A 23,763-nucleotide genomic window follows, 5' to 3' on the forward strand; every position below is an offset into this window, starting at 1 on the left:
AGGTTCAAACAATTCTCCTGCCTCAGCCTCCCAAGTAGCTGGGATTACAGGTGCCCACCACCATGCCCGGCTAATTTTTCTATTTTTAGTAGAGATGGGGTTTCACTATATTGGCCAGGCTGGTTGTGAACTCCTGACCTCAGGGGATCCACCTACCTCGGCCTCCCAAAGTGCTGGGATTATAGGCGTGAGCCACCATGACCGGCCAGTAAAAGTAATTTTCTAACAGGTGAAGGAGATGAGTGGGTCTGTGTTCCTCAGAATGGGGACACAGGCTGGGTGGCTAGAGAGTGGCCCACTGAGGCAGGGCTGCCCCCAATAGGCAGTCTAGGTCTTTGCTCATCTGGCTGGCAACTCTACCTGCAGTAGTGGGGATGTATCCAGACTAGGAGGATTGGTGAGAGCCCCAGACTCGGGATGTGGAGAGCCGGTTTCTGACTGTGACAGTTATGATGGTCCCTGGAGAGGGTAGGGGAAGAGGGAGAAGCCTGTGAGTTAACAGTGAAACATCCTGTAGCAATGGCCCAATGAATGAGGGAGTGGCAGTGCCAAGCTCCTAAAGGAGTATTAACTGTGCTGGGGGCAAGGATACAGGGGTCCCACAGAGGTGGAATGAATTGCCCTGGCAAGTCTAGGACCCATGGAGCTCCACTGAGACTCCATCACCATAATTCCAAAAACAGGAAAATGTTTGTAAATCAAATCTGCTCTGTTTTCTCTATTTCTCCAGATTTGTTTTCTTCTTGGACTCATTATCTTTATGGAAACTAGGTCGAGTTGGATTCTTTTCTATCAGCCATGTATAGCCCCATTAGCTTTCTAACACTGTTAGAGAGTCTTTCAATTATGTTAAATGAAGCCAAATTTGCCATTCTTTAAAACGTTTAAGTTTCCATGCAAATTCCCTTGACCTGGTTTTCTTTTGTCCCCTTGGGACACAGAATTCCTGTTAATGATACCTTATGACACTGCAGAAGACAGGAAGACATTGATGTCAAAGGGGAGCTGACCCTTGAAACCGACAGGCTGGAGAAGAGCCATTTTTCCCTTTCCCAGGTCACAAATGATGTGGGAGAGAAGTTGCCAAACACTAGCCTTGCTTGTTTTTTAAACATCAATTTAGGAAAGTATAGACACAAGGAAGAGAAAATTCAACACTAATTCAAAGAAATGTATTTAATTTGAATGTTGGATAAACAGTAGCTATGTCATGAGGTAATAGTAAATAATAAAATAAAATAATATTTTGACATCCAAATTTCGAGAGCTTAGCTAGGTGTGAGGATGTGTGCCCATTGTCCCAGCTACTCCTGGGCTGAGGTGGGAGGATGGCTTGAGCCCAGGAGTTTGAGGCTGCAGTGAGCTGTGCTCACACCCCTGCACTCCAGCCTGAGTGACAGAGCAAGACCCTGTTGAAAGAAAGAAACAGAGAGAGAGAAGGAGGAGAAAGAAAAGAAAGAAAAGAAAGAAAGGAAGAAAGGAAGAAAGAAAGAAAGAAAGAAAGAAAGAAAGAAAGAAAGAAAGAAAGAAAGAAAGAAAGAAAGAAAGAAAGAAAGAAAGAAGAAAGAAAGAAAGAGAGAGAGAGAGAGAGAAAAGAAAAGAAAAAAGAAAAGAAAGAGGGGAGGGGAGGGGAGGAGAGAGGAGAAAAAGAGAAGCCAAAAGCTGTGCCAAGGAGTCTCAAAACACCCCCAACCCATCTAAGCATTCTTAGGCTTAAATGATAATTATCCCAGATCTGGTAACAGGGCAACCTGAAACCAATGCTCCTGTTTATAACATTCACCCACAATCTGACTTGCCACAGAGTCTTAGGACCAAAGTCCGAGGCCCAAATCTATGGTGTTGGGATTGACAAAGACCATCTGATGGTTGGTTCTACTGAACCAACTTAGACCTTTCTGATCTTATTTAAAATGGGGTATGAGACAGTGCCTCTACCCCTAAATTGTTATGTCTATTACTGTGCTACCATCTAATGGCGAAGTGTATTAAAACACAAATGAAACTTAGTCCAGGGAACACTGACTACCCTTACATTTTTTTTTTCTATGGCCAATAGTTACATCTCTCTATCTCTCCAGATAAGGCATCAAATGTTCTCCACCATTCATAAAAAATGCCCCCAGATCTAAGATTTCTGGTAGGGAAAAAGTAATAAAGTCTAATTTAAGCAGAAAAAAATTATGTAGCATTAGGGAGGACAGAGGGTTTTTTCTAAAACACTCTCAAAGTGTACAACAAAAGACAAAACATTATTTTAAGATAGATATTGTTTAACTTTCTCATATATGAGAAGTTACTAATGGCAGAAATATTAATGTAGTATAGAATGTGCATAATGCATTACCATTTTACAGAGAGGATAAAAATGAAGCCATCACCCTCTACAGAGACTATTCACCACCCTAAAAATAAAGTCTCATAGCAAAAATAAAGTTTTACTGTTATGTGATAAAAAAGATAGCAGATTACCAACATTTTTCCCTCTGCTCCCGCTGGCTAAGATTTCAGATCATTACAACTTATTTGGGAATTTTCCTCCCAGGCCTAAATGTTAGAATTGGGGATCATTTTGGGAAATGTATTAGGCAATGAAAACAAAGAATGCTCCTCCCCACCCCTAAGCTCTTCCTTTTCTCTAAAAGGGCACAGAACATATATATTGGGGATTTTCCACTTCCTGAGCAGTTCCATTAATGTCACCAATAACTCAAACTTTAAATCACATCAGGAGACAGCCAGGTCCCCAAGAACTCCTGGGACACAGCCAGCTGGTCCACAGTGCATTGAGGCTTGCTGCAGAGCCCCCAGAGAGCGGTCCTGCATGGGCTGGGAGGGTGTCATGGACAGGTGACAACCAGACACTTAGTCAGTTGGTAGGGCACAGCTGCCATGGGAACAGCAAGTGAGATGGGTAGGTAGAATTAGGACACCCCAAAACATGGCTTCAAACACGAGTTGTGCTGTGAAATTTTGAGATACATATTAGTAAATTTAAAAAAAATCTAGAGATGTAAATTTCAAGTTGATTTCCAACCAGGGCGTGGACAGGGTCACTATAAGAGCAGAGAATATAGCTTCTGGGTTGGGATACACACTGACGTGCCCCTTCCCAAACAGTGCCTCTCTCTCCCACAACTATTGGAGCACGGAGTAATGGAAATCATGTACTGCTAAGTTATAAGCATATGTAAAAACACAAAACTGGGCCAGGCACGGTGGCTGATGCCTGTAATTTCAGCACTTTGGGAGGCTGAGGTGGGAGGAGTGCTTGAGCCTAAGGGTTTGAGACCACTCGCTACTCAGGCAGCTGAGGTAGGAGGATCCCTTGAGCCCAGGAATTCTAGGCTGCAGTGAGTTATGATCAAGCTACTGCACTCCAGCCTGGGTGACAGACAGCAGACTTGTCTTCGAAAAAAAAAAAAGACAACTCACAGAACTGTACAAAACATCACATCTCTTCCTCTCTTGACCCTTATTTTCACCCCTGCCCACAGGTAAGATACAATCACCAGTCCTATCTCCTAAATCAGTGGTTCTTAAACTGTTGTCCCCAGTCAGCGGCATCAGTGTCCCCTGGAAACTTGTTAGAAATGCAAAGCCTGAGCTGGGCGTGGTGGCTCATGCCTGTAATCCCAGCACTTTGGGATTGTGCATGGATCACCTAAGGTCAGGAGTTCGAGACCAGCCTGACCAATATGGTGAAACCCTGTCTCTACTAAAAATACAAAAATTAGCTGGGTGTGGTGGCACATGCTTTTAATTCCAGCTACTTGGGAGCTAAGGGAGAATTGCTTGAACCTGGAAGGCAGAGGTTGCAGTGAGCAGAGATTGCGCCACTGCACTCCAGCCTGGGCAACAAGAGTGAAACTCTGTCAGAAAGGAAAGGGAAAGGGAAAGGGAAGGAAAGGAAAGGAAGAAAGAAAAGAAAGGAAGGAAGGAAGGAAGGAAGGAAGGAAGGAGAGAAAGAAGAAGGAAGAAAGGTAGGAAAAGAAAAAAGAAACGCAAAGTCTCAGGCCTCATCCCATTATTACTGAATCAGAAAATATGGGGGTAGGTAGGTTCCACAAATCTGCATTTTAACAAGTTCTCTGGGTGATTCTGATACACACACGAGCTTGAGAACTGCTGTTCCAAATGCAGACACTGAAAGCGCATACGGGGATGCAGTTTGTTTGCTAAAAGATGGCAAACAAGGGTGTAACCAAGTCTAGATAAAACGTGAAGCTCTGGAATCAACACCTTCCTCCTGTACCTTCAACTCCCTCAAATGTCATATGATGTGGCGTGTTGGTCCAGACCACCCCAGTGGCTTTAGTGGGGTCAGTCCACCTCAAGAGCCTGGTTATTTTCTCTGGGAACTGAAGCAAAGTTGTTGGAATAAAGCTAGTAATCCAAGGTAGAGTTAAATAGAGAGGTCCTTGGGGACCCTATATCTCCTTATTTTTTGTTTTCTAATCTTTAGGATCAGTGGTTCATTTCCTAATCCAGCAAGAATGGTTGGCAAGTCTGGGCTGTTAGGTGGGAGAAACCGCCCTGGAACACTGAGATCTCGTTGCACACAAAGGAAACAGCGTGGTCCTGCTAACAGCTTGGGAACTGAGATAGCAACAGAATCACCAACAGAACCCTGTGAAAAGAGGACAAAAAGCCATTTATTGTATGGTTGCTCTTTTCTGATAAATACAAAAGCTACAGAAAAGTCTAAATAATACCGTAACTTAAACCTATATTCCCACCACATAGATTAATAACTGTTAACACTGTGTCAAGTTAAACAGCAGTTTTGCAAAGCTGTGAAAAGACTGCATCTGGCAGTGAGCTGGGAAACAAAGAGGAAAACAGCTAGAATAGGGAGAAATGAGCTAAGTATTTCTGAAATAATTTTTTAACAAAGAATGTCCCCATTCTTTTATCAGAAAACATTTCAAATATGAAGTTTCCACATAGCTACTAATAATAGTTTGTAAATTTGCATAGCTGGAGGCCGGAGAGTTGAAATTTACAAATAATGAAGAGCAGAAAAATAGCTGGAGAGGAAACTAGCTCATTTCCTTGGGAAAAACAGAATATGCTTTCGGACAACTCCCTACCCCCTGAAGCGAGCAGGAAAGAAATCAGGCTGGTTCAACAGAAATCCAGCTGCAGATCAAGAAGTGTGAGGCTTTCCCATCGCTGTTTGTGGAGTTGAGGCCAAACCCTGGAAGATCCAGAAGAAAGAACTGTCACCCAGGGCATTCCCTCACTGGCTGACCTTGGACTATCTGCTTGGTGTTACCCATCAAAGCAGAGGAGCAGTAAGAACATGCACTGAAGTAAGAATCATGAGCTATTAGTGCTTCTACCTAGGGTGGGGAAAACATGGAAGTGTGGAGTCTGGAGGGCTGCTTCCCAGAGGACAAGGTCACAGGGAGCTGAGCTGGCCAAGGAGCAGGCTGGGAGGGCTGTCATCTTTGCTCTGATCCAACCAGTTTTACAGTCACCATGGCAGCCCCTGTGGCAACATCCACAACTTCTGAAATGATATCTCCTGCAGCTCTGAGGGTGTGTCTTCTGTTCTTTGACAAGTGCATTCTGTTGCTAAAGGGGAACAAAATTTAAAATGTTTATCCTTCCCTCTTAACCCTGCTGGAAAACCTCCTCCTTGCTTAGACAAACCCATTTCCCCTGCAGGCAGGACAAACATGGAAAGGGGCAGAGAAGTTTTTGTTTGTTTGTTTGTTGCTGTATAAGAGGGCTAGAGGAGGGGAAGTCTAGACTAGTCATCCCCTGGGTATCTCCTGTTTGTGTACATATTGGTAAATTTAATATATTCATTGGAGAATTTAATAAAGTTAAGCACAGAGTTCAGCAGGGCAGCTTCAGCTAAACTTCCCACATTCCCACGCCCCAGGTGAAAAACTGTGTTGTCTATCAACCAGCACCTGCCCTTTCAAAGAAATGCTATGTGTCATCACAGTCACAGGCTTTATGAGGACCAAGGGCACCAAGTCCCCAACTGATGTGCTTCCTTCCAGATCCTTCAGAACCTCAATTGATGCAACGAGAGTCTGTTTGCCACAGCCAGAGCAAACTGCGGAGGATGCCTGCAGAAACGTTCAGGCCCATTAAAAACCAATAACAAGAAATGGATTTTTCACCTGGCTTCCTATGCAAAAAAAAAAAAAAAAAAAAATTGGGGGAAAAAGAGAATGTAAATTACATGTATGTGTGGCTGTGTATGCATTGCTGTTACCTCTATTAGAAATTCATTCTTTTAGCCAATAAACATTTTTGGTACTTATTATGTACAAAGCTCTGTGCTAGATTCTGTTAACAAACATGAATAAGGCATAGTTCCTGGCTTCCAAGAGCTCATGATGTGGAGGAGAAAATCACACATAAAAACTAAAAAATCGTATTATAAGTTCTATAATAAAGGCTCATTCATCTGTTCAACAAAGATTTATTGTACACAATGTGCCAGCCTCAAGTATGAACAAATAATTTTGAGAGCACAGAGGCCAAATATAACTACCATTCTCCTTTCAACCATGAAAGGTGTGATAAAAGAGCTCCCATGGATATGCTCTTTAAGGAGAGGGTCCCTATCTTTTGGTACACTGGTCATACCTGGTGTGCACCTGGCAAATGTTCAATAAATACTGCTCATTAAAGAAAGGATTTTTTTGTTCTGTTATTAATTAAGCATTTTCAACCTCATCCTTCTTTGCCATCTACTCACTAATTCCATAAGCACTTACTGAACATCTACATATATGCTGGGAGCAAGGGCTATAGAAACAAGAAGCTGTTCAGTGAGGGAAACAGGAGAGAAACTAAACTGAGCCTCAAAGAATGTGTAAGAATAAAACAAATTGTGGCCAGGTGCAGTGGCTCATGCCTGTAATCTCAGTACTCTGGGAGGCCAAGGCGGGAGGATTGCTTGAGCCCAAGAGTTCAAGGCCAGCCCGGACAACGTAGGAAGACCCTGTCTCTACAAAAAATTTTGAAAATAAAACAAAACAAGTTGTGTGTGTCTGAGGGATGACATTTCATGGAGGGAGGATGGTTTAAGAAAGACATAGAAGAGAGGTGCAGTGTGGGCATGTGGGGATCTCCAAACAGTTCAGTGTCATGAGCTTTCCACTTTCAAAAACTTGTCAGATCTTGTCAGATCTAACCTTGAGCTAACCAAACTTTTGAGGGAAAGTGTATCAACTAGAATGCCGAGTCTGGTGGGCTAGATGTTCATGTGGGCATTGGAATATGTATATATCCAAAAGGATGCTTAAGTGAGCATGACACTGGGGCAAATTGCAAAGCTAGTGATCTTGTCATCAACTTAGGATAGCCGGCTGCATCTGTCTTTATCACCATCTTCCCTCTCCCTCTGTCATAAACAAGCTTCCAGGATGCTGCACTCTTTCCTACTTCCTCAGTTCACACACTCCTCACCCCATTGCAATCTGAATTCTATCCCACCTCTCCCCTGAGGCTGCCCCCACCTAGGTCATAAACGCTCTCTCTGTCGCTAAATACAGGATTCCTCTTAGTCCTTCTCATTCTTGATGTGTCTGTAGCTTCTAACCCTAAGATGAGCTCTCCTTCATCCATTTCGATGCTACCACTCCTTCCTGTTTTCCTTCTGATATCGCAGGCCCTCTTGCACCTTCCTTTTACTCTGCCAACCCTACAACTAGTAGTTTTCCTCTACTGTTCTTGCTTTCTGTAAGATCATGACTTGATTGTCACCTATACAGTCTAAAGATTCCCAAATTAAGACTGGTGGCTCTAATGGCTTTTTCAAGAAATTGTGGTAAAATACACACAACATGAAGTTTACCATCTGCTATGGTTTAAATGTTTGTCCCCTTCAAAATTCATGTCAGAATTTATTCCCCAGTGTGGCAGTATTGAGAGGTGGGGCCTTTAAGAGGTGATTAGGTCATGGGGAGCTAATTCATGGATTAATGGGTTATCACAGGAATGGAACTATGGCTTTATTACTATTATTATTTCAAACCATTGTGGAAACGATATACCAGACTACAAGACTGCAAAGCCACCTTCAGTGTTACTTTTCCTCCTTTTACAACCACCAAGACCAGTGTTCAGATCCAATGGGAAAAGGAACAAGAGGATCAGAGATCGGTGGCTTAAAGAGGAGGAAGAGAGATCTGAACTAGCACACTTGGCCCCCTCTACATGCTACATGCAATGCCCTGCACCACCTCAGGACTCCACAGAGAGCACCCCCCAGCAAGAAGGCTTTCACCAGATTCATCCCCTCAACCTTGGACTTCCCAGCCTCCAAAACCGTAAGAAATAAATTTCATTTCTTAGAATTTACCCAGTTTGAGGTATTTTGTTATAAGTAATGGAAAATGGACTAAGACACCATCATAACCATTTTTTGGTTTTTAAAAATCATAACCATGTTTAAGTGTACAGTTCAGTGGCATTAAGTACATTCAGGTTGTTGTATAACCAGTGCCACCATCCATCTCCAGAACCCTTTTCCTATTGCAACACTGAAACTCTATACCCATTGTATTAGTCTGTTCTCATGCTGCTAATAAAGACATACCCAAGACTGGTAATTGACTCACAGTTCAACATGGCTGGGGAGGCCTCACAATCATGGTGGAAGGTGAAGGAGGAGCAAAGCCATGTCTTACATGGCAGCAGGCAAGAGAGAATAAGAGCCAAGTAAAAGGGGAAACCCCTCATAAAACCATCAGATCTCATGAGACTCATTCACTGCCACAGAATACTATGGTATTCATTTATTTCCCACTAGGTCCCTCCCACAAGATGTAGGAATTATTGGAGCTACAATTCAAGATGAGTTCTGGGTGGGGACACAGCCAAACCACATCACCCATTAAACAATAACTCCCCATTTTCCCCTTCCCTACCCTTCCCCACAATCACCATTCTACTTTTTGTCCCTATGAGTTAGATTATTCTCTAATTCAAGGACAAAAAGTAGCAGTACCTCATGTAAGTGGACTCATACAGTATGTATCTTTTTGTAACTGGCTTATTTCACTTAGCATAATGTCTTTGAGGTTCATCCATGCTGTAGCGTGTGTCATAATTTCCTTCTTTTCATGACTACATAATATTCCATTGTGTGTGTGTGTGTGTGTGTGTGTGTGTGTGTATATATATACATTTTGTTTATCTATTCATCCATTGGTAGACCTCTAGTTGCTTCTACCTTTTAGCTGTTGTGAATAGTGCTTCTATAAACATGGGTGAAAAAAATATCTCGTTGAGACTCTACTTTCAATTCTTTTGGGCATATACCCAGAAGTGAAATTGGTGGACAAAATCATAATTCTATTTTTAATTTTTTTGAGGAACCACCATACTGTTTTCACAGAGGCTGCAACATTTTACCTTTCCACCAATGGTGCACAAGAGTTCCACTTTCAACACATCCTCACCAACTCTTGTTATTTTCTGTGTGTTTAAAAAAAAAAATAGTAGCCATCCTAATGGTCATGAAATTCAAATGGTTTTTATGAACTCTAGATTTGCATAGCAAGTTGCCTACTGGGTCCCTCATCTAAACATCCCAGAGAACCTCAAACTCAACTTGCCCAAAACAAATATTTTCCCCCAAACCTGATCTCTCCAGTGTTCCCTATTTTGACAAAAATACTACACTTTTTCCAAGTGCCAAAGTTAGAAACCTGTATGGTTTTCTTTTCTGCTCTGGCAATTCTAGCTCCTTGATGTCTCCTGAATCTTCCCACTTCTCCCCACCTAATCCCACCACTATCATCTTATTTCAGGCCAGGGTCATTTCACATATGACCTTCCACAGGAGTCCTTGCCTCCTGCCTTGCTCTCTCTCATTTATTCTGCCCAATGCAAGTTATCATTTAAAATAGATGTGATCCCATCTTCCCCATTTAAAGTCCTTAAGGAGCTTCCTAATGTCTTCAGGGTAAAGCCCAAAGTCTTTTGAATGACAAAGTTCATAGCTTGACCCTTTGTCATCTTGTCCCTGCTTATGGGTAAAACTTATCTCTTATCACTTCTTCCTTTTCTATTTAGTTCATGTTGAACCACTTGCAGTTGCCCAGATGTGTTACAATTGCTCTCACCAGGAAGTCTTGGTCTGGAACATTCTCCCCCTCCCTGCTTCCTCCGTTGCCTAGCTCAGCTGATGTGTCATTTCCTCTGGGTCCCTTCCCTACTTCATCTGGGCTGGGAGCCCTTCGTCAGTGTTCCCATGCACCTGTGCATACCTCCATCATAGCACTTACCACACTGCTCTCTCCTCTAGACTGGGAGCACTTCTAGGCTCTGAACTGTGACTTATTTATCTTTGGATCCCCAGTGTCTAGCATAGAGCATGGCACATACTAAGTGCCTATCTGGGTAGTCAGGGAAGGCTTCCTGGTGGTGATGACAACTAACTTGATTCCCAAAAATGAGGAGGAATTGGCTGGATGAAAACAGGTCAAGGAGGCTGGACATGGTGCCTCACGTCTGTAATCCAGCACTTTGGGAGGCCGAGGTAAGAAGATCACTTGAGGTCAGGAATTCGAGACCAGGCTGGCCAACATGGCAAGACCTTTCCTTACCAAAAATACAAAATATTAGCCAGGCATGGTGACCACGCCTGTAGTCCCAGCTACTTGGGAGGCTAAGGTGAGAGGATTGCTTGAACCTGGGAGGCAGAAGTTGCAGTGAGCCATGGTCACACCACTGCACTCCAGCCTGAGTGACAGAATGAGACCCCATCTCAAAAGAAGAAAAAAGGAAAGGAAAGAAAGAAAAGAGAAAAGAAAATAGAAGAGAAAAGAAAAGAAAAGAAAAAAAAGAAAAGAAAAGATGTCAGCTAGCTACCTAGTAGCAAATTGATTACCACTGAATCACTTCCACTGTAGAAGAGGCAGTGTTCTGTCCTCACTAGAAGAGATATTTACTTTGGATACGGATTTGTTTTCTTTGCATGCAATGCTTTGCCAAAACTACCATCTGTGGACTTACAGAATGCCTCCACCATCATGGTATTCTATAGAGCATTGCTTCTGATCAAGGAACTCAATTTGCAGCAAAAGAAGTGTGACAATGAACCCACGCTCATGGAATTCACTGGTCTTATCACATTCCCCACCATCCTGAAGCAGCTGGATGCTTTTGAAGTCTCAGTTATCACTCCAGCTAGGTGGCAATGCCTTGTAATGCCCGGGCAAGGCCATTCAGGAGGCTATATGTGCTCTGAATCAGCATCCAATATATGGTGCTGTTTCTCTGAGGGCCAAGATTCAGGGGTCCAGGAATCAAGGGGTGGAAATAGAAATGGCACCACTTGCCATTACCCTAGTGACCCACTAGCAAAATTTTTGCTTCCTGTTCCTGCAATTTTATGCTCTGCTGGCCTAGAGGTCTTAGTTCTGGAGGGAGGAATGCTTCCATTAAGAGACACAACAATGATTCAATTGAACTTGAAGCTAAGACTGCCACCCAGACTCTTTGGGCTCTTTATGCCTCTGAGTCAATAGGCCAAGAAGGGAGTTACTGTATTGGTTGGGGTGACTGGTCCAGACTTCCAAAGGGGAAATTGGACCTCCACTTCACAATGGAGGTAAGGAAGAGTATGTATGGAATACAGGAGGTCTCTTAGGGTATCTCTTAGTATTACCACACCCTGTGATTAAGGTCGATGGAAAACTACAACAGTGCAATCCAGGCAGGACTATGAATGACCCAGATCCTTCAGGTATGAAGGTTTGTGTCACTCCACCAGGTAGCAAACCTCGACCAACTGAAGTGCTTGCTGAAGGCAAATGGAATACAGAATGGGTGGTAGAAGAAGGTAGTGATCAATACCAGCTATGATCACATGACCAGTTATGGAAATGAGGACTGTAACTGACGTATATCCTCCCCATTTTGTTATATGTTCGTGTATATGTACACATTTTAAGCAAATACCTTCATTTTCTTTCTTCTCTTACTCCCTTATTATATAATATAAAATGTATTCACTTTACATCTGTATTTAAGTTAATTTTACGTCATAGTATTTACCTGGAGAACAGTAAACATCACTCAAGAGCTTCATCTCCTCTTCTGGGGAAGGAATTAGTATGAGATAGACGTCATGTTAGTCAGAATTAGGATCTTGTTATTGTTTTAATTTGGGGATTAAGTATGGTTTAAGGAGATGCAACCCATATGGATGCCAAATTGACAAGGAGTGAATTTGTGATGGTAGTTTTATGTGTCACTTAGAAGTGCAGATAGCTGATAAAACATTACTTCTGGATGTGTCTGCGAGGGTGTTTCCAGAAGAGATTAGCTCATCAGTAGACTGAGTAAAGAAGGTCTGCACTCATCCATGTAGGTGGGCATCATCCCTTGCGGTCCTAAATAGAACAGAAGGGTGGAAGGAAGGCAAATTTGCTCTCTCTATTTGAGCTGTGACATCCATATTCTCCTGACCTTGGACATTGGCATTCCTGGTTTTCAGGCCTTTGGACTCAGATTGAACTACATCATCAGCTTTCCTGGTTCTCCAGCTTACAAACAGCAGACTGTGAGACTGATTAGCCTCCTCACATGAGGCAATTTCTATAATTAAAAGAAAATACAGGGCTGGGCACAGTGGCTCACACCTGTAATACTGCACTTTGGGAGGCCAGGGTGGGTGGACTGCATAACCCTAGGAGTTCAAGACCAACTTGGACAACGTGATGAAACTCCATCTCCAACAACAACAACAACAACAACAAAGGCCAGGCGCGAGGCCGAGGCAGGTGGATCACGATGTCAGGAGATCGAGACCATCCTGGTTAACACGGTGAAACCCTGTCTCTACTAAAAAATACAAAAAATTAGCCAGGCGTGGTGGTGTGCACCTATAGTCCCAGCTACTCAGGAGGCTGAAGCAAGAGAATGGCATGAACCTAGGAGGCGGAGCTTGCAGTGAGCCGCGACTGCACCACTGCACTCCAGCCTGGGAGACAGAGCAAGACTCCATCTCAAAAAAAAAAAAAATAGGTGTACCTGGGTAGCTGGGCATGGTGGCACGTGCCTGTAGTCCCAGCTACTCAGGAACTCAGGAGGCTTAGGTTGGGGGATCTGTTGAGCCCAAGAGGTAGAGGTTGCAGTGAGTTGAGATCACACCACTGCACCACTGCACTCCAGCCTGGGTGACAGAGCAAGACCTTGTCTCAGTAAATACACACACACACACACATACACACACACACACACACACACACACACACACACACACACTATAAGTTCTGCTTCTTTGAGGAATCCTGACTAATACAACAGGTCAAGAAATACCTCAGGCAATAGAGGCAACAAGCAAAGATGCAGGTGTGTGATACAGAATGATGCATCAGAGAACTGTAGGTTACGCAAGGTGGCTGGAGCACTTGAACTACAAGGCAAGTAGTGGTCAAGGACAAGTCCAGGTAATGTCTACCAATAGACTCAGAGGACAGACACTATCAGGCAGTTCTGACCAGGGGACCAAAGTATGGATCTATTACACAAGACCAGTTAGAGGTGACACATGGAAACCAGGGATCAAAATTAAGGAGGAAATGACTGATTAACAGGTAAATGTATTATCCTGCCAGAGTATGTGCGATGGAATTAAATGATGAATGGGCCTTTCATAATTTAAGTAGATCCTCATGACATGTTTGTTGAAAAAAAAATCAAATATGTAATATATACTAAAATATCATAAATCTAGATTAATACAGCTATGAAATTAAATTATGGCACTTCAGGTATGAGTCAGGTTGAGGGAGATATACGTGTGGTCAGTGTACTGAAGTTCCTGAAACTGGGAACCACTAGTTCTTCCTACTCTTCAGTGAGGGGCCAGAAAATAGAATGAGTAGAAGCAGGAGGGGTGAGGAAGAAAAGAGACTGGGCAATTTACAAAAGAAAGAGGATTAATGGACTCACAGTTCCACATGGCTGGGGAGGCTTCACAATCATGGGGGAAGGTGAAAGGCAGGTCTCACATGGTGGCAGACAAGAGAAGAGAGCTTCTGTAGGGAAACTTCCCTTTATAAAACCATCAGATCTCATGAGACTTATTCACTATCATGAGAATGGCACCGGAAAGATCCGCCCCCATGATTCACTTATCTCCCACTAGGTCCCTCCCACGACACGTGGGAATTATGGGAGCTACAATTCATGATGAGATTTGGGTGGGGACACAGTCAAACCATATCACCAACATTAGGTGAGATGGCTCTGGATTCTGATTTCCGCTCCTCATTGGCAATGTGTCCCCTTAAGTGCCCTTCAACTTTCTGTGTTCCTCACTCTGTCCTTGTTCTCTATTCTTTCATCTGCCCCCAGACTTTGTTTTGCTCTTTCCTCACTCAGAGAGCCATATTTCTTGGTAAATCCCAGTCTTTTTCTATTTTTATTTTTATTTATTTATTTTTAGACAGAGTCTCACTCTCTCTCATCCAGGCTGGAATGCAGTGGTGCGTTCTCGGCTCACTGCAACCTGTGCCTCCTGGGTTCAAGCGATTCTCCTGCCTTAGCCTCCCGAGTAGCTGGGATTACAGGCGCCTGGCTAATTTCTGTATTTTTAATAGAAAGGAGGTTTTACCATGTTGGCCAGGCTGGTCTCGAACTCCTGACCTCAACTGATCCGCCCACCTTGGCCTCCCAAAGTGTTAGGATTACAGGCGTGAGCCACCGCGCCCAGCTGGTAAATCCCAGTCCTTTACCTACATCCTCCAGGGGTATTTTGAGCCTGTTGCCCCTGGCCTTTCAGAACGGGTCTCTCGCTCCCTGGCCATGCCCGACTCTTTTTCGTATTCTAACCCAGCTTTCCCACGTGTAAACCTATTTTTTGACTCCTGGTGAGGCATTCTCTGGGCTCCCCACAATCTCCCCGGGATGTGACTGGGAAGGACTCCCTTAAGCTCTCTCGCTCTTTGCAGCCACAGAGCAGGGAGAAATGCCCCGGTGGCCCTGTCGGCTCCGCCCCGTGCCCTGCGAAAGGCCGGCCATGCGACGTGGAAGCTCTGCAGAACTCTGCAGAAGCTCAGCCGAAAAGAAAGAGGCCCTCGCTGCAAAAGACTGAGTCAGTTCAGGCCTTGGCCCCCAAGAGAAGTTCCCTGGTCATGTCACGCCCTCCACTCAAGCAGTTCCGAAAGGCTGGGGAAAGAGCTGTTTCCGGGAATTTGGAATGTGGGAAAAACTTCCCCAGGAAGTCGAACTCGCCTGCGGCAGGAAGTGGGTTTCTGGCCACGGGAAAAGTGAACGGCTGGTTTTCCTGCTCTGCCACCTCCCGGGGGATGTGAGACCTGCAGGCCTTCCCCGGGGTGGAGAAAAGCAACTATTTTCATGCACCGAGGATGGATTCATTCACTGTGCACCTAGAACAAAGAGGACTGGACAACGTCCCCAACCATAATGAGGCTACACTCGGGTCATTTGTTGTAAATGCCAAAGAAAGAAGTGTGCAAGTCAGAATCCTGGGAATCCTCCGCCTCCAATCCATTATCAAGTCCTCTCAATTCCAAATCCGGTACACCCCTTAGATCCATCCACTTCCCTTTCTCCAGGTCCAAACCACTCCTCTGACTCCTCTCTGAATGCTTTCTCCTCCCTCAATCCATTCTTCACTTAGCAGCCTGCTTAAATCCGTTTAGCTTAAATCCCCACCAGTCCCGGCCCCGTCAGGTCCAGCAGGCCCTTCATCCACAGCCCTTCTCCCCGACCCTCTCTCACATCAGCGCCCAGGTCTTTCCGTACTCCAAACACCACAAGCTCTTCTGGCCTTCGGGACTTTTCTTCTTCACAGCTCCTTCTACCAAGCATACTCTTCCTTATCTCTCCCTCTATTCATTTCATTCTATTGACCCTTGGATAGCGGCTCAGCATCACTTCTTCAGGGGAAGCTTCCCTGACCTGCAGATAACAGATCCTCCAGTCATCTATTCTAAAACTTCTCATGCTCTTCCCTCATAGCAAACATCACAGTTTAATTACATCTGTGTGCATTCTTTTAATTAACGTCTCCTTCCCCCAAAGCTGTAGATGCAATATCACTAGTACCTAGCATGGTACCTGACATATGGTAAATGCTGAATAAGTGTTTGTGGAATAAATTTGAAAGGACCTGTGGACTTCTTACAAGCAAGAGAGGAACAATCTGGTTTGCTCAGTGGGTGTAGAAGTAAACTTTCCACCACAGAAGTAAAACAGGACCAGGATTTCCCAGCCACTTTTATGGGATGCTTTAACCACAGTGGCATCTCCTCTTGAGCCTTCCTGGACTGTATCACTGGAAGTCCAACATCTGTTCCATCCTTGGACCCTGGGGGTAAGGGGCTATCACTGCTAGAGGGAGGGGAAGCTAATGGCCCAGTGAGGTGAATGGAGCAGAGAATGGGGGAAAGATAGTGGAGGGAGACCATTCAAATCAGAAGGCCACTGGATTGATGACCTCTGAAATCTTGAAGCCCCCAGGTTCTTTCCCCAAGTTCCAGAGCGGATGATGCTGCCTATACAATGGGGGAAGATCAGACACCTACTTGAGTGTCATACCCTGAGACTCAGTCTGGTTGGATTCATTCTTTCAGTAACCTTTACAAAGTTCCGGTCCTCTAAAAGGTTATACCTGCTCTTGACCCCCAGAGGGCACCCTGGAGACTCTTCTAGGCAGCCTGTTAAGCACCATTACTGGTCAGCTTCCAGGGTCGGTGGAACTTGATGTGAAAGCCGCTGGGGTTGTTACCGGTGGTGGGTATCCGAGTTACTGGCGACAAATTCATACAGGTCTGCAGCAATCTCTATTCTTGCCTACTCAGAAGAAAGAATTTGACGGATGGGCAGAAGGCAGAAGGAGAGACTGAAGCAAGTTTTAGAGCAGGAGTGAAAGTTTATTAAAAAGCTCTAGAGCAAAGACCATGAGCGGTGGCTCACACCTGTAATCCCAGCACTTTGGGAGGCCAAGGTGGTGGGTAGATCGCCTGAAGTCAGGGGTTCGAGACCAGCCTGGCCAACATGGTGAAACCCTGTCTCTACTAAAAGTACAAAAATTAGCTGGGCATGGTGGTGGGTGCTTGTAATTTCAGTTACTCGGGAGACTGAAACAGGAGAATCGCTTGAACCCGGGAGGCAGAGGTTGTAGTGAGCTGAGATCATGCCACTGCACTCCAGCCTGGGAGACACAGGGAGACTCCAGCTCAAAAAAAAAAAAAAAAAAAAAAACTCTAAAGCAGATACAAAAAGAAGGAAAGTACACTTGGAAGAGCACCAAGTGGGTGATCTGAAAGTCAAGTGTGTGGTTTGACCTTTTGATTTGGGGTTTTATACGTTGGCATGCTTCTGGCGTCTTGTCCCTTCTCCACTGATTCCTCCCTTGGGGTGGGCTGTCCGCATGCACAGTGGCCTGCTAGCACTTGGGAGGGGAGCATGCGCAGTGTGTTTACTGGAGTTGTATGCATGCTCACTTGAAACACTCTTCCCTTACCAGTGGAATGTCCCCAGGAGAACATATACCAGTTAAACTCTGCCATTTTGCTTTAGTGCACATGCATGAGCTCACTCACACAACTCCTGAGATCTTATCGGGAAGCTGCTGATCACCAGCTTCAGGCGTTTCTATCTATTGGGAAACTGCCTTTCTCTGGCACCAGCTGCTACCAATTATTATTTTAGAGAGACAGTGTGACAACTGCCAGATCATCATCTAGTGGTCACCCGATATTCCTGGTGGGGTTGATGTGGGAGCTCTCGTCTGCCTGGCTCATGCCTGACTAGCTACCTACTGTAACAGGGTCAAAGCCATATGGAGCAGGCCAGACAGGGGAGTGTGGGAGAGCTTTCCTGTGTGGTCTCTGCAGCGGTGAGGTGAGCTGATGGAACATACAGCAACATAGGTACTTATAGTGGCCACTTAAAAAAAATTGCTCAACCTCCATTTCCCCTTTATTGGATATAGCACCCCAATTTCTGATTGTGGACTTAACCCTCTCTCCTTGTGTCGACTCTTGGTAGGATAGTAAATCAAGAGGCTTTTCCTCATAGCCAAGAGGTAGGCACATGACCTAGGCTGGAGCACTCAGACTGTCTCCTGAGACAGGGTCTTGCATCATCAGAAATGAACACTTGGATGACACTTGTTTCCTCAGCAACTCTCAGACAAAATAATTGGCCAGTTTCATTGGTTCCAGTTCTATTTCAAGACTGGCTCTCCAGCCTCCTGTCTCCTCTGTGAGCTACATGATAACCTTTCAACAAGTTCTTCTTTTGTTTGATTAGCTGAAGTTGGTTTCTGTTGCTTGCAACCAAGAAACCATAATAAATTATCATCTGGTTCATAATTTCCATTTGATGAAGCTCAGATGGTGAGCAATAGTACAAAGACTTGGATAGTAGCTGCTAAAAGAGGAGGTGGCTGGAAGCATCTGAAATGTAGTCCAGAATAGTCCTGGGAGGCTAAACAGGTGAGCACTAGTTGGTGAGGATATGGGAAATAGCTGGAAGAATTAAGTGCACCAACTTGCTGAAATTTGGTCTTACCAGTAGGAATGAGCCAGGGATATATAAGCGAGGAATGTCCAAGGTGAAGCCTAGAAAATTCATATTCCATGGAAATTTGGGACTGAAGGTTGTGTACTGATCCTCAGATTACCCAAGGCGCAGATGTCAGAGGTGATATCACAATGCAAGAAAGCAAGTGAGAAAAATGCCCCTTTCTAAAAGGGCTCTCTGACTTCTACTGCTGCCAGATTCTGAGAGAAATAGGTACAGGGGAGGCCCCTTCCTCTGCTAAAGTCTTCTGTTCTCAACGATGTGAGGCTAGGCTTGGTCAAGATAAGCTGGGATGACCGCAGAGGTGGCAGGTACTTGGTAGTGCTGGAGATAGGAGTCTGAAGTGTGGTGAGAAGTCTGGACGTGGCTTGAGGACATGGCTGCCCCTCCATAAGAAGCCGAGGCAGTGGATGACAATGCTAAGCTCTTGACATGTTCCTCCATGAGCAGCTGGTTGGGGAAGAGCTTGTGAGTCACATCTCTTCTGCAGAGGAAATGTGTTGGCTGTGTCCATCTTCACCTGAGCAGTACTGGATCATGCTGGAGGCTTGCTCTGATAGACAGAGGCTTGCTCCACAGCCTCCCCGTGTTCTGAATCCATAGCGCTTTGATCTAAAGGCAGAACCCTGCCCTTCCTTTCCTCCAACCTGCCCTCAGAGCTCCAGAAGACTGAGGAGCCCTCCACTGTGGCTGCAGCCTGGTGGCTGGGGTCAGGAACTATTTGGCTGGCATTTGGCCCATCCTATCCTCTGCAGTCAGTAGGTGGAGGGGAACTCAGGGTTGTGCAGCAGGGGCCCGGATAAGGCATACTACAGGGATCTTAGTTGTAAGCAACAGAAACTAATTATAGCAATTTAGAATGGAAAACAAGTACACCAAAAAGACACTGGGTAGCTCATAAAATTGCTAGAATGACTGGAAAAACAAGATCTAGAGGAGACACAAAAGGAAACAAAGACCCAGTCCACTGCAGGAAGGGTTCAGTGCAGACATCATTGCTTATATGCTAACATGACCCACGCCGGACAGCCGTGGGATGTTGCTGTAATCCTTTTACAATCTGACAGGATCCTCTTGTTTATTTGTTTCACTGACTTCCATTTCTGACTTTGATGCAGTGCTTCTGATTGGCTGGGAAAAAGAAAGGGAGGAAAGATGTCCAGTAGAACTCCCCTCTACTTTCATGTAATCTTATTATTTAACTTGCCTTCTTTTATCATCAGTATTCTCCCCCCCCCCTTTTTTTTTAAGAGACAGAGTCATGCTCTGCCACCCAAGCTAGAGTGCAGTGGTGCAATCATAGCTCACTGCAGCCTTGCACTCCTGGACTTACATGATCCTCCTGTCTCAGCCTCCCCAGAGGCTAGAAGTACAGGCAAGTCATTAGACCCTGCTAATTTTTTGTAGAGATGAGCATCTTACTACATTGCTGAGGCTGGTCTCGGACTCCTGGCCTCAAGTGATCCTCCCCACTTGGCCTCCCAAAGCACTGGGATTACAGGTGTAAGCCACTGCACCTGGCCTTTACATATTTTATTTATTTTATTTTATATATATGTTTTGAGATAGGTCTTGCTCTGTCATCCAGGCTGTAGTGCAATGGTGCAATCACAACCCACGGCAGCCTCAACCTTCTGGGCTTAAGCAATCCTCCCACCTCAGCCTCTGCAGTAGCTTGGACTACAGGCATGGGCTACTACACCCAATCCTCCCATCTCAGTCTCTGGAGTAGCTGAGACTACAGGTATGGGCCACTACACCCAGCTAATTTTTGTATTTTTTGTAGAGATAAGTCTCTCTGTATTGCGTAGGCTGGTCTGTAACTCCTGGGCTCAAGTGATCCTCCACTTCAGACTCCCAAAGTGCTAGGATTACAGGCATAAACCACCACACCCAGCCTACCATATGTATTTTTAAAAGAAGAACCCTTGGACAGGCACAGTGGCTCATGCCTGTAATCCCAGCACTTTGGGAGGTCGAGGTGGGAGAACTGATTGAACCCAGGAGTTGAAGATCAGCCTGGTGAACATAGAGAAACCCTGTCTCAACAAAAAAATACCAAAGAATTAGCCAGGTGTGGTGGTGCGCACCTATAGTCCCAGCTACTCAAGAGGCTGAAGTGGGAGGATCGTTTGAATGCAGGAGGTGGAGACTGCCATAAGCCATGATGGCACCACTGCACTTCAGCCTGGGTGACAGAGCAAGACCCTGTCCCAAAAATAATAATAATAGGCCAGCATGGTAGCTGACACCTGTAATCCTAGCACTTTGGGAGGCCAAGTTGGGCGGATCACTTGAGGTCAGGAGTTCAAGACTAGCCAGGCCAACATGGTGAAACCCCGCCTCTACTAAAAATACAAAAATTAGCCAGATGTGGTGGCATGCACCTGTAACCCCAGCTACTTGGGAGGCTGAGGCAGGAGAATCACTTGAACTCAGGAGGTGGAAGTTGCAGTGAGCTGAGACTGCGCCATTGCACACAAGCCTGGGCAACAGAGCGAGACTCCGTCTCAAAAAATTTATATACATATATATATGTGTATGTGTGTACATATGTGTATATATATAAAGAACTCTTAGCTACCACCCTGTAGCAGATGCAGTGATGCCTTGCCCAGATCCCCATCATAGCTGCTGTGAGTGTGAGCCACTAACACATCACGGCTGCTCTCCTTTTCCTTCGTCTCAGGAGAATTGCCCTTGGCTGAGAAGAGCTGCCCTACTGGGAAGTTATGGAAATTATGAGCCAATTTCCCCCAGGAAGAGGGGGACACCTCCAGCCAATAACTGGCTGATACTGGGGTACAAAAGCTGGCCCCTTGTCTCCAGGCAGGTTGGGGTCCAGAGCCCTCCACTGCACTTCCCTTCCTCCCTCACAGGTCTTTCCTGAGAACAGCGCTACAGTGATCACAAGCAGCCGTGCTCCCTGGTCTCGGGCTCTGCTTCTAGACAACCAGGTCTCAGGCACTCCTTTGCTGTCGGGGTCATCATCGTCCTCTCTCTGCCTTCTATTCTGAGCCCAATCGTCTAATGTGTCTCATCTTCTGCTTCCTGGGCAGACAGGCAGAGAGAAGCTGAAGCCTTGTGACTGGTGCCAGGGAGACAGGTTTTAACCCAATAATCGTGCAAATGAATGCAGGGGTGTGAGTGTGATCAGCCTTGTGAAGGACAGGTGCATGCTGCTGTGTAATAGGGTTTGACCTAGTTAGGAGGTCAGGGAAATCTTCCCTGAGAAATCGATATTGAGCTGTTGTTCAGAAAATAAGTAAAAATATAAAGTGGGGAGAGTAGAGCATTCTCAGCAGAGGGACCACACACGGGAGGGAATATGCAGAGGGTAACAGACCAAGCGATGCCAGTGTAATTGGGGCAGAGAAATCAAAGGCTAGCAGCACTCATAGGCTGCAGGGCTGGGCAGGGACCAGAACAGGCAGCCTTGGCTTTGTAAGGAATCTGGTCTGTATCCTAAAACAAAAGGAAGCATTGAAAACTTTTATGCCCACGGGAGAAGGGTAAAGTGACAAGTTTGCGTTTTGAGAGATTTCTCTGGCTGCAACGTGGAGAATGGATTTGAAAAGGGCTCATAGGGTAAGCCAGGGAGAAGGCTTTCATAGAACTCAGGGGAAAGAAGAGAAAGAGCTTGACTGGGGTGGTGTGGAGGGGGTGGCAGGGGAGGGAGGGGGCAGATTTGGGAGATCTTTAGGAGGAACATTGACAAGATTTGGTAATGGATTTTATGCGAGGGCTGGGGAAGAGAGGGAGTTGTCAAGGATGACATCTGAATTTTTGGTTCTCCTAACTGCAGGGATTGTTGGAAATGCTGGCAGACACCAGGGCAGGCTCTGCCCCAGAACTCGGCATTCCCCTAGAGCCAGGACTGTCTTCTCTAGTGTTACCTACATGTGCTCACTCAGCATGTGTGGCTGATTGTCCAATATGTTTTGCAACCGACCAGTTGTCTTCGATGACAACAGATTTCCCTCCAAGATTAGTTCTGTCTGTTTGGTTTGAATCCGGGTGAGAAGATGAAAGGGTGAGGAGGGAAGGAGAGGAAAGAGCTGTGGGAGGAAGTGCAGGGGTGTGGCAGATGGGGGCGACATCCTGGGAAGAACAGGAGGGCAGTGTCCGTCTTGTATTTGGAACAAGTTCCACCTCTGCCAGTCCTAGTTTATCCTCTTCTTGCTCCCATCTGGCTTACATAAATATTCTGAATCGTGACTCTGAAATACTCAAATGCCATTTGTCATTTGGAGGAAATAATTTCCTTCATGCTAAAGAAGTTCTTTATAGAGAGAAAAATGGCCCTGAAAGTCTAGTGATGTAACTACCCTAGTTCAGCTATGGCTAGAGAGCACCTGTCTACAGGAATAACAAATATGACCTGCCTCACCAACATGCATGTATCCCTTTTATTTATTTATTTGTTTGTTTGTTTGTTTTTGAGACAGGGTCTCACCCTGTTGCCCAGGCTGGAGTGCAGTGGTGCAATCTTGGCTCACTGTAGCCTCTGCCTCTGGGGTTCAACAATTCTCATGCCTCAGCCTCCTGAGTAGCTGGTACTACAGGCATGCACCACCACGCCTGGCTAATTTTTGTATTTTTTGGTAGACACGGGGTTTCATCATGTTGGCCAGGCTGGTCTCAATCTCCTGACCTCAAGTGATCCACCTGCTTCAGCCTCCCAAAGTGCTGGGATTACAGGTGTGAGCCGCCGCACGCAGCCCCTTTTATTTTTTGATGAATTTCCTGAGCCCTAACTTTTTATTTCTTTCATTTCAGGCAGTGGTGCAATCATTTCACTGCAGCCTCCAACTCCCGGGATCGAGTGATTCTCCCACTTCAGCCTCCAAAGTAGCTGGGACTACAGGCACGCACCAGCACACCCAGATAATTTTTGTTTATTTTTTGTAGATACTGGGGTTTCGCTATGTTGCCCAGGCTGGTCTTAAATTCTTGGCCTTGAGCCGCCCCTCCTAATCCCATCAAGCTTGATTTTATTAGCAGAAATCCAGTGTTTTCCTCTTTGGGCTATCCCCCTTCAGAATTCCCAAGAACGCTTTATCCAGCTCTTCCACTACAGCGGCCTCGCCTCTAATGGACCTCAAAGCTCCCATCTTCTCTCTAGTCCCTTCTCTTGGGAACATCCAGAGTGATCCGACCAAGTCATACCCTTGCTTAAACCTTTCAGGGCTTTCATTGTTCTTTTTTTTTTTATTTTTT

This window comes from Colobus angolensis, unplaced genomic scaffold (assembly GCF_000951035.1).
Source record: "Colobus angolensis palliatus isolate OR3802 unplaced genomic scaffold, Cang.pa_1.0 Scaffold288, whole genome shotgun sequence".
Lineage (NCBI taxonomy): Eukaryota > Metazoa > Chordata > Mammalia > Primates > Cercopithecidae > Colobus > Colobus angolensis.